This window comes from Megascapheus bottae, chromosome 3 (genome assembly GCF_031878675.1).
Source record: "Megascapheus bottae isolate mThoBot1 chromosome 3, mThoBot2.hap1, whole genome shotgun sequence".
NCBI lineage: Eukaryota > Metazoa > Chordata > Mammalia > Rodentia > Geomyidae > Megascapheus > Megascapheus bottae.
In genome coordinates, this window is record NC_143511.1 from 13,246,319 (window position 1) to 13,260,120 (window position 13,802).

The window sequence follows — 13,802 nt, forward strand, 5'->3', positions numbered from 1 at the left end:
CACGGCCCCACCCCAGACCCCCACGGGGAAAGTGTGCTGACGTAGGCAAAAGGGCCCTAAAGGGCCAAGAGGTCAGAGGGCGTGGGGCCGTGGGTGGGGAAGGACGAGGGGATCTGGGCCTCTTTAAGGCCGGGGTAGGGGGCAGGGCGGGGGAGGGCCCCAGCCGAGCCGGCCCGTGACCTCACTTCCTTGGTGACCAACAGCCACAGAACTCGGAACCCCAGTTACCCAGCTGACCCCGTCTGAGCAGACGGCGTCGTGCGCTCCTCCCTTTGCCCCCAAGAGAGACAATGTTTTCTTGTTGTTTCCCCCGGGCCAGTGGCCGTGGCCGCCGGCCCGAACGTGGCCACGAGGACCCACGCGCCCTGAGCGCCCCGCAGCGCTTGCGACGCTGGCTCAGGACCCACTCCACGCCAGCAGCGCTATTTGGCAGGCGGCGAACACGAGGGCCGCAAGGCCAGGCCCGGGCCCCGAGCCCGGAAGACCACGGGGCCGACCCCCTGGCCGGGAGTCCCGCTGGCCCGGGACTGGGCTGTGAGAGCCCGCCCGAGACCCCCCCGCCGACCCTGCCGCTCAGCCCGGGGGAGGTTTGCCTTGGCCGGCCCAGCGCTTGTGGCTGGCCCGCCGCCAGCCGCGTGAGCGGCCCGAGCCCGGGGGATGCCCCGCCACGTGCAGACGACGCGGCCGAACCACAGGCCGGTCCACATGGCTGGGCACAGAGCTCTGAGAGCCCGCCTTGCGCCCTTGGCACCCTCGCCGCCGCTGCGGTCGCCGCCGCCAATACCGCCGCCGCCTATGCCGCTGCGGGCGCCTCCGCCGCCACCGCGGCCGCCGCTGCCGCCTCCACTGCCGCCGCCGCGCTGCTCTCGCCGCTCAGCCCCAGGGAGGTTCGCCAAGGCTGGCACACCGCTAGCCCCGTGAGTGCCCTCACCCAAGCCTCGCCCGTCCTGTCCCTTCCTCCTCTGCCCGGGCCCGACGCGGACTGGCAGCAGCGGGCCCCTGACGGCCCCAGGGGACGCTGGACACTGCGCCGGCTGCTGGGGCGCCGCCACCACGGCCCTCTCTCCCTCACGTTACCAGGCCACGGCAGTCTGAAGGCCGTGGCCGCCGAGCCTCGGCCCCATCTCGCCCACCCCGCTCCCGCCCAGCCCACGTCAGCCATCGGCCCTGCCAGCCCTCGGGGCTCGGCGCTGCCCGGGGACGGCCACGGGGAGGGCCGAGTCCCCGAAGATTCCACGGGACCACAGATGGTCCCGACGGCGGCCACACACACCGCGTCCTTCCCTCCCACCCTCGCCCTCGCCCTCGCCCTCACGCTCCTTGCCGGCCCCCCGTGGCCGCCCGTGTCTTGGCAGAGCGGCACGTGGGACATTGGCCGGCGCACCGGACACGCCGGCTGCAGCTCCGTCCGCATCAGGGTGACCGTGAGGCGCCGCCGCTCCTCAATCACCTGGGTGAGCCTGGCTGCGCGTTGGCTCCTCCAAGGACGCCCAGTCCCCCGGGCCACACTCACCCTGGGCCGGGCGTGGACAGGGACACACAGGGGCCGGTGGCAGGGCCCGGAGGGCGGGGGGCCTTCTCTGACCGCCCCACAACGCCCAAGCTCCCCCTCCGCACCCCTGCACTTTCCTTGGGTGGGTGGGTGGGGGAGGCCACCGCAAGAGAGCCCAGCGCCCAGCGCCATTCGGGCCCCACCTCCGTGCCCGCTCTGCAGACCCGCCCACACCTCGGGACACTCGCCACAGGGCAAGGCAGCTGGCTGGCCGCACGCCCATAGACCCAGGGAGCCCAAGAGCCACCTCCACGTGACCGCGGTGCACTTGGCACCACGTTCTCACCGGGCCCCTCAGCCCTCCTGCCTGCCGGGGACCTATCGCCTCCCCCACCTTCCGTGGGCTTTCACCATCCAGCATCAGGGTGCAGGCTCGCCTCCTGCAAAATCTCAGGCCATGCTTGCTCCTGCAGGCTCCCGGTCTGTCTGCCCATGTGGGCACGCGTGCACATTCACTGGCTCACGGGTCTCCCGGGACCCTCCTTGGTGCCCCACCCTGAGGGCAGTTGGGTTTCTTGGGCGCTCCCGCCCCATAGCCTCCAGCTGAGCGGGCCTTCCTCTGCCAACCATTCTGGGTCTCCCCCAACAGAGCGCCAGCGGCATGAAGGTGCTGCATGTGGAAGAAAGCTGCAGCGTCCAGAACTGGACGGTGGCACGAGGCACCCAGGGGCAAGGGCCACACTACCGGTCACCCGATACCCTGAGCAGCCATGGCTCTCGGGCGCCCCCCGTGGAGGCGCCGTGCTGCGGCCAAGAGGCCCTGCGTGTGACCAGGTGGGCCTCCTCCAGCCGGGCTCTGGCCGAGCTGGGCCACCGCGGCTCCTTCAGGGTCTCTGGCCCGGGCGGGCGTGCGGGGAGAGCCGCCGGGACCCTCATCCTGCCACGGGCCCTTGGCCCGCATTTTCCCTCCAGGAGCTCGCTGGCCCTCCGCAACACCCACCTCGCGCTGCAGAGCCTGGACCCGTGCCACACGCCCCGTGCGCAGGGCCTCCAGGGAGGACTGCACGGGCCCATCTGGACCTCTCCCACCGGCTGCTCTCCCGGGGAGCTGCCGCTCCCATCGTTCATCCCCGTGGTCTTTCTCCCTGGCCCGCCACTGCCTGTGAGTCCCCTCTGTCCCGGGCCCCTGTCCCTCCGTCCTTCCTCCTCTGGGGCCGGCGCCCAGGGCCCTCACCCCACACTGGCAGGCCATCGGGGCCCCACCGCCACCGTCGCTGCCCCCTACAGGTGCACAGGCTGGCCCGCACACTCACCTGCGGACCAGGACACCTTTCCACGGGGACACACACGGCCTCCACAGCGGCCACTCACCATGCTCCTCCCTGCCTGCCTCACTCTTCTCGCCGTCCTCACGCCACTCCCTCTCTTCGCAGACCTGCGCCACACTCCCAAAACCCCTGTGGGCCAAGGCCGGCCACACCAGGCCAGAAGAGACTGTGCCGCACAGCTCCCAGCTCTCAGGTCCCTCTCTGGTCGGTTGGAGCATCTGGAGCCCACTGATGCACAGGCTGCAGGTGAGGGCCGCCACCTCCCTCCAAGGAAGGGACAGTCAGCCTTGGGCACACACACCAGCGACCACACGCCCTCCCACACGCACACGCGACACAGGGCTGGGCCAGGGCAGAGGGCTGTGGGTTTCTAGGTATGTGGGGGAGGACGGGAGTAGTGTTGGGGGCAAGGTGGGAGGGGCGGGAGCTCCGACATCGTGGCAGGACCCACCACCATCACGTCGGAGTTTCTGTCTATCACCAGGAGCCATAGTTAGCAGAGCTCGGCCCAGGCCGCAAGGAAGCAGACAGGAATGTTTTGTCCCAGCACCCACACAAGCTCAGGACTGACTCTCTCTCTCTCTCTCTCTCTCTCTCTCTCTCTCTCTCTCTCTCTCTCTCTCGCTCGCTCGCTCTCTCGCTCTCTCGCTCTCTGTCTCTCTCCCTCTCTCTCTCGCTCGCTCTCTGTCTCTCTCTCTCTCTCGCTCGCTCGCTCTCTGTCCCTTTGCAGCTGAGGGGACAGTTCCTGCCCCAGCTGTGCGAGCATCTGCTGACCTCCTACCGCCACTGCCACTGCTAGTGGCAACAGCAGGCACCACAGTCACCTTGAAGCCAAGTAGCTGTCCACACCCAGACCTGCCTGAGGATTCCTCAGACAACGCCAAGCCTAAGCTTCCCCGTGCTCCAGCTTCTTCCACTCACCTAGCAGCCCTGTTCCTCAATCATCCTCTGCCTTCCCTACTTAGGACTCCACTATTTATATACTGGGGTTTTTTTGGAGTATTAGTATTATTAAAATTGATTTCAAATGAAAACCAAGGCACACCGTAAACTCTGTGGTGAAATATGCATAGGCATGCGTGTGCCTAGGCGCAGAAACACACACACACATACACACACACACACACACACACACACACACACACACACCCCAATTCCAATTGGTGGCCTAAAGTTTTTCCTGGTGGTACAGCCCCCGGCACTGTCTTCTTGGGAGCAGAGTCCTCCAACCATTCCTCTTTATGGGACCTCCCTACTCCTCTCCTCCTCGTGTGGCCACCAAGGGAGCAGACAGCCTTCCTCATTCTAGAACCATCCGCCATCGTGCTGGTGACTTTTTATCTGCACACATAGCATTCGTCCTCCTCTTTGCTCTTGTCGCGGGAATAGGCTGTAATTCTCGTCCCAAGTCTGTGTCCCAAGGGGAACCGGAAAGAAGAACAGAATTCCCTGGGGCAAAGGGAAAGCCTGGCCATCCTAGTGGGCATCCTTCCGGGGTAGCATGCACTTTCAGAGGACGCCAGTGTCCAAGTCACACACAAAGGGAAGGGCCTATGGCGGCCCTTGCCCCGTCCAAGGTCCAGGTCAAGTGCCAGATCATTCCTGGGGCCCGAGGCGCACACCAAGGTCCAAAGAACAGCGTTTCTCTCTTGGGGATCCAGGAGGGAGAAAGAGGGAGGGAAGAGCCTGTCAAGGCAAAGGACATGGGCGGCCCACGTCTCCTCTTGCTTCCCATGTCCATGCGCACATGCACGGTCAGAACCCCCAAACAACCTGGCGGCGGCCCTACACCCACGCACCACAGGCATCTTTTCTGGCCAGCACGCTGGCAGGTGGCTTTGAAGGAACTGCTGGCCAGCACTTGAGGGAATAGAGGCCTTGGAGGCAGATCCCTGGGGAGGAATCTGGCTACATAGACCGGAAGTAGCTGGGAGACCCAGGAGGATGAGGATGAGTGGGTGGATGGAGCAGGAGGGGAAGGTGGAGGAGGAGGGAGAGGAGGAGTAGGAGGAGAGCAGGTTAGTGGGCCAGCTTTCTATCTCAGAGAGTGCAGGAAGCCTCCCCTACAGTAAAATAAATTTAATTTGGAAAATCAAATTGCAAGCAAAAAAGAGAAAAGAATCAAGGAAAAACCCTCCCTGTCCCTCTTGCACCTGTCTTCCTTTCTCCTCTTCTCTCCATCCCTCTTTGCAAGTCCTCCCCAGAATTGCTTTTCTGGCATTGCAAGCAAGGCGATCACACGAGTGATAACATATGGCTATCCCTATGAGTGAAGGAGTGTCCAAACAGCACAGGATACAGACTACTGAGGGCCAGCGTTGTCTGTCTATGGCACCCTTGCCTCCAGGTAGGGCCACCATCCCACACCGTCCCTCCACCAGCCTCTCTTCCCTGTCTTGCTAGCGAAACCCCCAAATGAACAAATGACTCTGCCCTCGCCCACTAACTCCCTTCCTTCCTTCCTTCCTTCCTTCCTTCCTCCTCCTTCCTTTCTTCCTTCCTCCTTCCCTCTCTCTTTTCCAGACAAATGGACAAATGCTTTTTCTACTGTCAAAAGACCCCTCCTGCTCTAATGTCTCAAGTATCATTGAGGCTCAAGGGCATTCCTGAGGAGAATGTGCTAAATCTCTTCCAGACTCAGTACAAGGGGACATGGCGCAGATTGGGTCTGGCGTTGTGATTGGGGAGTGTTGGCTGGGAGAGGTTTGCTGAGGGTGGCATTCTCATTCAGGAAAGAAGGAGCTGGAACAGGGCCTGAAAATAGCTGAGCCAGGGAAGGTTGGATGGCTGTCTGCTCCACAGCTACGTGTGCTCCCAAAGTAAGAATTTTATCCAATCCCTGTCTCTTCATCAATCCAGGGTCCCTCTTTCTCTGGTGGGTAGGACAGGGTCTGAATAGTTTCTGGAGGCATTTGCTTTGTGTGTACACCCCCTTTCCTTCCCATCTGCTTCCCTCTTTCTCTCTCTCTTCCTTTTTCACTTTTCTGCAAGAGAACCTCTGAATTAGTTTCCCAGCTTTGCAAGCAAGGTGATCACACACAATATCTCATCTGCCTAAACCCAAGAATGAAGGAGAGTCCACACTGCATAGAACACACACTATGGAGGGACAAGCATGATGGTCAATGGCCCCTGTCCCCTCAGATAGATGAATTGAAATCATGGCAGAGGGGTGGTTATGGTTCTGAACTGTTCATATCTGTATATGTAAGTTGTACTGTGAAAATGAAACTCTCTTGTTCAACTAATAGATGTCAATACAAGAAAAACATGCGATCAGAAAACAAATCACTATTTGTTTGCAGCTTATGCCTGTTATTCTATGTACTCAGCAAGCTGAGATCAGAAAAGCAAAGCCTGTCTAGGCAAAATAGAACATACAAATATCTCAACATAGAAAATAATCCAGAAGTGGATCTGTGTCTGAAGTGGTCAAGTGCTATCTTGGACAGTAAAGCTCACTGCCAGTGTCCAGGCTCTGAGGTCAAACCCAAGATGGGGGCACACAGGCACACACCCACACTCTCGACACATACACACTCTGAAACATACACATGGAAATAGATTCACCAACACAGACACACACAAAAGCTCCGTTAGCACTCAAATAAGTCAGAGTAAGAGACTGAAAACTTGCATCACCAAAAGTGAGAAGATTTGATTTCAGTAATTTCAGGAGATTTAATACTCATTGAAACTTCAATTGCTTGAAAACCCAGGCTCTGTCTTATTTTTTACACTGAGCTTGAAGGCAAGCTTCAACATAAACAACTCTACACACATGACAGACATTTAATGACTACTTATTACTCACAATTTTCAAATGTCATTTCAAATAAAATGTTGGATGTGACTGTACAATAAGAAACCCCAGGAGTGGTGGCACATGCCAATATTCCCAGAAAACAGAAGGCCTATGAAGTCAAACCAAGCCTGGACTATGGGCTACTGGTAACACATTATCTAAAAAAATTCAAGATTATGCTTGCCAATGCCAAGCCAAGAGAAAGAGCCACACTGCTGTATGATGGTACTCAAGTGACATGGAGAGACAAGCCACAGAGACAGAAAGTAAATCAGTGGCCACCATCTGCTGAGAAAGGGACTGCTCAATGCCTTACCTTGTTAATCATGCCACTTACAACACTGGCTGTGTACAATCTTCTGAATACACTAAATGGCACTAAAGTCAACCCTACCCAAAACTGAAAACCCTATCTGAAAAATGATAAGGTGAAGAAAAGCTGGAGGAATGTTTAAATCATCCCTATCCCGGTAAATGGGTTACATTTCAAATTTTAAAACGTCATGAAAATTAAAGTGCGAGCTACAGACGGGCTGGCAACGTGGCGAAGACATATTTCATACTGAAAGACCTGTCTTCAAAAGAAAGACAGTGCAAAAATTAATAACAACAACAACTGCAGCAGTTATCATCTATAAGCCAGAGCAGCTGCACATGCAAGTACAACAGGGAAATTACATGAAAGTCTATAGGGGACCAACATTCTTTTTTTTGTTTGCCAGTCCTGGGGCTTGAACTCTGGGCCTGAGCACTGTTCTTTAGCTTTGTCCTCAAGGTTAGCTCTCTGTCACTTGAGCCACAACACCATTTCTGGCTTTTTTCTATGCATCTGGTACCAAGGAATTGAACCCAGGTCTTCATGCATGCTAGGCAAGCACTCTATCACTAGGCCAAACTCCTGGCCCCTGGACCAACATTCTTAACAATACCAAAATCCAGTGATGTTCCAGTCATTTTTATAAAACAGCCTATTGTGTTCACATAGCACACATACCTTCTCCTATATGCTTTAAATTATCTGTAGTTTACATATCACAAAACAGCATGTACATTATATTAAATGCATTTTATACATTATTTTGTAAGGGATGGATTATGACAAGGATAAAGAGTTGTATAGGTCAGCACAGTTGCAAGCATCTTTTCTGAATTATTTTGAATTACATTCTTTGGACCCAGAAATACAGAAGCCACTGAGACAAAAACCACAATCCAATGAAATTAAAAGTGCCATTTATAATTAGACAGGGTAATTCAGTCTACCCTAAGTCAGGCCTGGTATATAAATTAAGAAACCACTAGCAAGCTTGAATGAGGCCCTGGGTTCTAGATGGAATATAAGAAAAAGACAAGGCAAAAGGAAGGCCAGAGCAAAAGCAAAGGTAGAGACAGGGCAGTGCCAAAGGCCAAGGCAAGGAAAAGGCAAGGCAAAGACAAGGACCAAAGAAAAGAAAAGAAAATAGTCAAAGGAAAAGAAGGAAATACAATTAAAGAAAAATAAATAAGAATAAAAACTTAGGCTTGCATTAAGTATCTTTGGTATTATGTCATCTTTCCAGTGATCCATTTTCATTGTATACTATAAACGTATTGGAGACAGGACAGACTGGTCCCTTGTCACAACAGTTTAAAATTTTCTGGTCTAACACAAGATCCACTGTGCAGCCATGTTCTAATACATAATGATCCGTGGAAATACAACTGAACTATAGGGGGCTCTTTGTCTGAGCATTATTTCTGGATGTGCCTAGTCAGATGGCTCAAAATGAGATTTCCTGTGAAAACAGTGCACTCACTAAGGAAGATGGCCCTTCCCAATGTGAGTTAATCTTATCTAGCTCCTACATAAAATGACGAAAAATGGCTGAGGAAAGCAGAAAATACTCTTTTTACTTGGCCTGCCTACAGGACATCTATCTATTTCTATCCTCACAATGAGACATGAGTATTTAAGTGAAACAAAAATCAATCATCTGAAACCACATTGAGGCAATCTTCTTATCAAAAAACATCACTCCAATCCCTCCCCTAAAGAAGACAGCACAAATCTAATTTGCAACATCATTCAAAATTACACATCTCTAATATCTCCCATCACCCTACCTTCTGGGGAACTCAGTAATACTCCTGGTGGTACTTTTCCATAGCAGGTCTGCTCAAAGGTTGCTCTGCCTGCCACTGTTAGGAAAAACAGATTCCATTAGAATAAATATGAGACATAATGGTAACTTTCATCTGGTATATACATCCATTAACTTGCCAGTTTCTTAACAAGTTGTCTTGTACTGAATCAAGTATTAGACATAATTTATTTGACAATGTGTCACGTTCTTGTGCAAAACATTTATACTCTCAAGGCACATATTATGATCTCTCCACTTGGTCCTAATCATCACAGCCCCCTCATCTCTCTTTAGTAACCGTTCGTGATTTGGAAGTTTTCATTAGAAGCACATCCCAGTCTAAAGTAGATTAGACTGCCCTTGCTTGTGATATGCAAAACGCATGCAAAACAGAGAACTCAGCTCTGTGAACAGGTTATCAAAATAAAGCCTGGTGGATGCACTAAGTTACTGGTAATCCTCCATACCAGTAAGCATAGCCTCTCCTAACCCTCTGCGGGGGCTGGGATAATAAGACACGTCTGGATTTGAGGGTCAGAGGGAGATTATACAATGAGGAAGCCCATGGGTACAGAAGGATCCTACCTTAACCCCACACTGCCCCAAAAGTTAACAGGTAAGACTCATGACTGTGTGTCAGGAACTCACCTGTATACTGAGGGGCAAAGGTGGGGGAAGTGTCTGGGATCACTCATGTTCTTCACAACTCTGTAGGCTCATGGTGAGGATAACATTCTTTTACTTTCCTTTATCATTGTTTAAAAACTCTAAAGATAGCTAAGTACACTAGCTCAGTCCTGTAATCTCTGCTACTTGGCAGGCAGCGATGAGGAGCATCACAGTTCAGGGCCAGCCAGAGAAAAACGTTAGTGAGACTTCATTTTTCACAGTAAAAGCTGAGACGGGAGCTCCATGCTACTGAAAAACTGGGGTCTGGAGAGCGGAGCGCGGCAAAGCAGAGGCGGCCTCGCGAAGCTTCCAGAGGCGGCCACGGAGGGCGGGCCGCGGGCTCGCGCACAGCTGCGTGGGGCATACGCGAGGCGTGCGGGCCGCTGCGTGTGTCGGCGCTCGGGGTCTCCGCTGGCGGGGGTCGAGCTCTGGGCGGCCTTTCCCGTCGGATCTGGCAGGCGGCTGCAGTTTCAGCCTTCAGCCAGACCCATCCGGACCATGGCTTCGGCTTTGGAGGAGCTGCAGAAAGACCTAGAAGAAGTAAAAGCATTACTGGAAAAGTCCACTAGGAAAAGAATACGTGATGCCCTTACATCTGAAAAATCTAAGATTGAGATAGAAATAAAGAAGAAGAGGCAACGGAAATCACAGAAGAAACCGCAGGTTGACAATGAAAAGCCAGCTGCTGTTGTTGCTCCCATCACAACTGGATATGCTTTGAAAATCAGCAATTATGAATGGGATCAGTCAGGTAAGTTTGTGAAAATCTACATTACTTTAACTGGAGTTCATCAGGTTCCCACTGAGAATGCACAGGGGCATTTCACAGGCAGGTCCTTTGATCTTTTGGTAAAGAATCTAAATGGGACGAGTTACTCCATGAGAGTGAACAATCTCTTGAAGCCCAGCTCTGTAGAAGGCAGTTCAAGAAAAGTCAAGATGGATACAGTTCTTATGTAGAAAGAAAGCAGAAAATGTACGATGGGATTACTTGACTCAAGTGGAAAAGGAGTGCGAAGAGAAAGAAAAGCCTTCATATGACACTGAAGCAGATCCTAGTGAGGGATTAATGAATGTTCTAAAGAAAATTTATGAAGATGGAGACGATGATATGAAGTGCACCATTAATAAAGCCTGGGTGGAATCAAGAGAGAAGCAAGCCAAAGGAGACCCAGAATTTTGAGACTGTTAAATCCTCTTGGAACTGTATGTGGAATTACTGATGTTTCCAATAATGGAATGTTGGGCAGATATTTACACAGCCTTCTAAGTTAAAGGCAGTGAATTCTCCATTTCCTACTGGAGGATTTATTTAAATAAAATATGCTTATTAAACACTTCCTCCAAAGATGCTTTCATTAGTATCCTGGTTATTTTTTTAAGAAGGGTTGGTTATGTGACAGTCTCATTGAAATAAATTTTGCCTAAGGAAAAAAAACTGGGGTCTGTTATGCTAGTTATAAAATGGAAGACATAGGCCAGGCCAGCCTTCACACAAACACAAGATCCTAACTCAAAACAAACTGAAGCAGCAAGTTAGAACTATGACAGAAATGCTTGATTCAGAACCTGCCTGCCAACACAGTGCACTAGTTCAAACCACAGCAACAAAGAAACCACACAAAAAAGCAAAGCCACCATAAAAGAAAAACAGAACCTTAAAAGATTTTAAAGATTCTGTACATATTCTGACTAGCTTCTAGATGGAGGGAGCTTTGCCCCAGCATTGATTCACTCATTAATCCTCAACTGAGAGGGGACAGTAGACCACACCTGAAATCCTTCCCATTCAGAAAGTGGAGATCAGGAGGACAGTAGTTTGAGGCCAGTTAAAAATTCCCAAGACCTAACCTCAACCAATAAAGACTGCTGTGGTCTTATTCAAAGACAGCCTTTCCACGATTTTTCTTCCACACCCAGAGGGAGACCTGACTATGAGGCCTCCAGCCCGACACCACCAGTATCCATTATTGGGGAGATGGAGCAGGCATCTCTGGTGACTGAAGTCATATCTCTTCAATAAGGGCCTGAGCTATTCCTGACCACCACTGGGGAGGGCTGCCGGGAGGGTGTGACACAGCAAAGCAAAGTAGAGAACCAAGATGTATTTGTCTGGTTCAAGACACCAGCAAGCTACAAATATGGGCAAATTACAAATAGCCCTCAGATCACTGAGCCCAGGTAAAAAATGGATACCTGTGGCTGGGAGTTTAGCCTAGTGGTAGAGTGCTTGCCTAGCTTGCACGAAGACCTGGGTTTGATTCCTTGGTACCACATATATAGAAAAAAAGGCAGAAATCGTGCTGTGGCTCCTGTGGTAGAGCTCTAGCCTTGAGAAAGCCTAAGGACAGTTCCCAGGCCCTGAGTTCAAGTCCCAGGACTGGAAAAAAGTGGCTATCTGAGGTGGCTGCAGAGTCTCCAGTACAGTCTGGTACATATGCTAGTCTATTACTAAACTACTCAGAGTTAAGTAGCCTCCAAATCAGACAGTAAGTCAGGAAGCTCTGCTCTTAGTTCAGAAGTAATGAATGAAGAAACCCACTCAAAAAAGCAAGCAAGAAAAAAAACAAAGAAAACCAAATTGTGATAGTCTACGATTCCAACATGCCTGTGTTCCTATCAACCACAGAAAGAGATTTTACTCCCTTAGAGGTCTGGCACAATTTGGAATGCTTGCCTGTGAAAACGTGTTGTGTGTGTGTGTGTGTGTGTGTGTGTGTGTGCGCGCGCACAAACATATTACTTCTCTACCTTTGGCCCACATTCTGGGGCTACACCTGCCAATCTCTATATCTTCCACCTGAAGACCTAGCTCTTAGTGTCTGGTGACAAGAATCTGTCTAATATGACATTCAAGATCCTGCAGGGTGAGATAGCAATACTGTCTACCCCAGCACTTCGCCAGGTCTCACATAGGCTGGCATGCTGTTGGAGGCATTCTCCATGGATGACACCTCCTGTACCAGTTACAGATTGAACATGTAGACTTTCATTGTTCCATTCAGTCTGCAAGAACTGAGAACTCATGGGGACTGTCTTCTGGCTGCGCCTACAACTCTCACATACTCTGGGTCCCCCAATGAACCCCCGTTGCCCACAATTTCCTATGAATATAGGCCCCAATTCTCCATTGAACCATGAGAGTAAAGAAGGCAGAGTATACACCTCTGCTTTCTATTCTATGACCCCTGGTACTCAGCCTTAACATGACTCATATGTTGAAGCAAGTACAAACAACTGGGGACCCAAAGGCTCCACACAAGATTATTTGTAAAGCCTGATTCTACTTAAGAAGTGCTCTGGAAATAACGGGGATTCTGCAACTGGTTCACACAACACTTTCTGACCTGGATGCAAGGCAAGATGCATCACAAGCTTTTTATTGCTTTTATCTCAACAGCCAAACATGGCTCTGACAGCACCAAACAGACCCATAACATGAAGAGAAAGCTGCAGAGCCAAAGTCACTCAGGTAACCAGATTGAGCCTCTTCTAGTCTATTGGGGTCTCAGCTGAGCAGCCAAAAAGGGCCATTTGATGTCAGCTCCATGCCACCTCAACCAGTGTCTCCTGTGCCTTCAGGTCCCCAGACGCCATCTCTTTTCACCAGCAGCTGCCAGAGTCCTGGACACCAGCACCTGGACTGCAGCAGATGATCTCAGCAAGAAGCCACACCTGTCCTGTTCCCTGCCACTGGTCAACATCTCCCACAAGATGGGGGTAGGGTATGGCAGCCGATCCATGTCCACTTGTCAGAAGTGGGGATTGCAGGGCCAATATGATTAAAAGGGGTGAGCCAGGGGTGGGGTGCTCAGACCCTGCTCTGCAGTGCTAAGATGTCTCCTGAAAGCCTTATTCATCTATCAGCAAAGGAAAGTAGAAACATGTTTCAGGAAAATCCCCAGCCAAAGGCCTATGTTTACTGAGAAACTGGAATGCTGAAAGAATGGTGAGGCACACAGCTAGAGGAAAATGTAGAGGCTGAGGGCAAGCAGGGAACCATCCCCATCTCACATATGACAAGTCCTCCTGCTGCATATGAGAAATTCCCTGAAAGATGCTTGACTGCACCCTTCCCACAATGTTGGCATAGAGCTTGTGTGCAGGCAGGCTAGGTCCCTTGTTTCATACTTCTCACAACCAGGGAGTCCCTCCAGACACACACGGACAGAGTACAAGCAGAGAGGACAGCTGTCAGTTTGGGCTGTGGATAGGATACTGCAAAAGATCCAGCCCAATGGGCAGTGACTCTGGGAAAGGAACCCAGGTGAGCAGACTATGCCTGAGAACCAGAAGGCCTTCAATGAGGCAGTGGAAAAGAGTCTCTGGAAGGCTGCTTCTGGGGAACCAGGTGGGGTAACAGTGACAGCCCAGAGGAGTAAGGG

The 13,802-nt window shown here is 51.9% G+C and overlaps 1 pseudogene; it reads left to right on the plus strand.

Annotated features, from left to right (window-relative positions):
• Nucleotides 1-9,915: 9,915 nt before the first annotated feature.
• On the plus strand, nucleotides 9,916-10,649 carry LOC150064971 (calcyclin-binding protein pseudogene; annotated as a pseudogene).
• Nucleotides 10,650-13,802: the final 3,153 nt, after the last annotated feature.